The sequence below is a fragment of the Cryptomeria japonica genome, chromosome 5, assembly GCF_030272615.1.
Source record: "Cryptomeria japonica chromosome 5, Sugi_1.0, whole genome shotgun sequence".
NCBI classification, from domain to species: Eukaryota; Viridiplantae; Streptophyta; class Pinopsida; order Cupressales; family Cupressaceae; genus Cryptomeria; species Cryptomeria japonica.
The window spans coordinates 328,884,801-328,887,279 of NC_081409.1; positions in this window are offsets into that span (position 1 = coordinate 328,884,801).

The window sequence follows — 2,479 nt, forward strand, 5'->3', positions numbered from 1 at the left end:
AATATTCTAAAAAGGAAAAATCAGTTATACTCTTTTTTTAAATGGTTTCAATTAATATTAAATAAAAAACCTATTTCTAAATTGATATGAAATAAAAAATGAAGATATATTTTTTTAAAGATGTTTAAAAATATTTAAAAATAAAAAAGCATTTGTTCTCTCTCTCTCTCTCTCTCTCTCTCTCTCTCTCTCTCTCTCTCTCTCTCTCTCTCTCTCTCTCTCTCTCTCTCTCTCTCTCTCTCTCTCTCTATATATATATATATTATTATTATTATTTTTACTCGGTATTAATAAGTTATTTTATTCATATTGAAAAGGAAAAAACATCTCAGAATAAGTAAACTTTCGAGAAGAGTCCACATTAGCCCAAAAAACTAAAACAAACAACCACTACATATGCATACACCTTGTCTACTTATAACGAGTTGTAGCAAAAAAATCGCTCGCAATAACAATATAATTTAAACCCGTAAAATTACCCCATCGACTAGTTCCATGCCGAAAATAACAAGTTTGCAGATTAGGGATAAACCCCACAAAGGAAAAGAAACAAAAAAACTAACTATAATGAGTCTGTAATAGAAATTATTTGTTTCCACGAGAGGAGCCCATATTGCCGCCACCTGCATGCATCTTTGTCGCATTCCTCTTCCTTGGTCATAGCACCCTACACCCCACACCTTCTACTTCAGCCTTTGTCAATTCAATTGTATTGCCTCCACTTCCTTAATCTGCACCAAGATTTTTAAGGCCTCCCAGTCATGCTTTGCTTTGGCTCTGCGATGCACTTGACACAACCCTTGCAACCACCAAACAAAAGTGATTAAATTCCCACCTCTACCCTACTCACCTTTATCCAAGACTTCTCGAATGTTGAAACCTTCACTAGGAACAACCCATTCGAGGAAGGAGTTCATTCCTCCCAAGAAGTCCTTATGAACAATCGCTTATTTGTTTTCTATATTTTGATAATAATCTAATTTAATATTAATTTTTTATTCCATATTTAAAAACTTAATATTAAATTGATATTAAAAAATATTCAAGATAATCTTGTATTTAAAAGTTTAAAGCATTTAAAAAACATTTATATTCTATTTGCATCCTATCTTTTCTATAGTAATGATTATCATGATAACTATATTAAATATATTTGGATTTTTGATATATACATTAAAAATCAAAATAAAAAAATTAAATTAAATACTAACAAGTATTGATAGAATTTTGTTTTAAGATTATAAAGTGTAACTTTTAAAATAAATTTCAAATTAAAAAATAAATAAAAAATAAAATAATTTTGTTTTGTAATGAGAAATTGTGATATTTGAAAACAACTTTAAAGATAAAAAAAAAATTGTAGAGAGGAAACAATTGAAAAAATAGAATGCATTCCTCAAGTCATTTCTCCTAGATTTATAATAGAAGGATATCCTACAATTGAAAAAATAGAATACATTCCTCAAGTCATTTTTCCTAGATTTATAATAGAAGGATATCCTAGAACCAAAAATATTTTTTAAGTGAAAATAAAAAATTGAAATTGAAGTTTTTAAAGATTTATAATATAAATATGTTTGTTTCAATAATTTATTGAAAGTATGACAAGTTTTATATATGTGTGTGTGTGTGTGTGTGTGTGTGTGTGTGTGTGTGTGTGTGTGTGTGTGTGTGTGTGTGTGTGTGTTAAAAGGAAAAAGGTCTTTCAAATTCATATACAACTATAAATGCTTCTTGACATAAGTATTGTAATGTTTGATTTGACTTTTTTGATACACGGACCAAATTCATTACTAAATCAATTAACAAGATCTCCTTCTTCATTATCTTATTTATGACCAATATGTTTCTTTAGGTCTCTTACTAACCTACACTGGGACAAATGGTGTAGCCTTATTCTATATATTAAACTACATAGTTTGACCATATCAAAGGACAAGGTTATACAAAAAAACTTAGTTTATCTTATTCAAATTTAAAATGTCTGTCAATGAGCCCTTGGTCTACTGGTGAAGTTGAATGGCTCCAAATGAGCCCACTAGGGATCAAGTCTTGTTGAGTGCAAAGGCTCCGACGTCATAAGGGATGAGGTCGGGATCATGCCTTGGGTGAATTTGGCGAAATGGATACCCCTCAGTCCTTGGCTCTTAGCCAAAGAGGTTTTAGCCTATAGGCTTGTGCCATCGTATCAAGTGGTAAAAACTACTTTGTGAAGGCCCTTGCTGGGCTGGTGGCTTGCAGGCTTCATGCCCTTGTTGGGTTGTTGTGCTCGTAGGTCTGGACCTCCATCAATTTTATTTTTTTTAAATATCCCACTCTTGATACCAATTGTTGAACACTTTCAGATGTTGAGAGGGGAGGGGGGGTGAGTCAAAACTTAATCAACTTAACCAATCAATTTAACTAATCAATTATCATTAATTCCTTTTACCACATGTGCAGAAGTAAAGAACTAAAAAATATAATATAAATCACACAT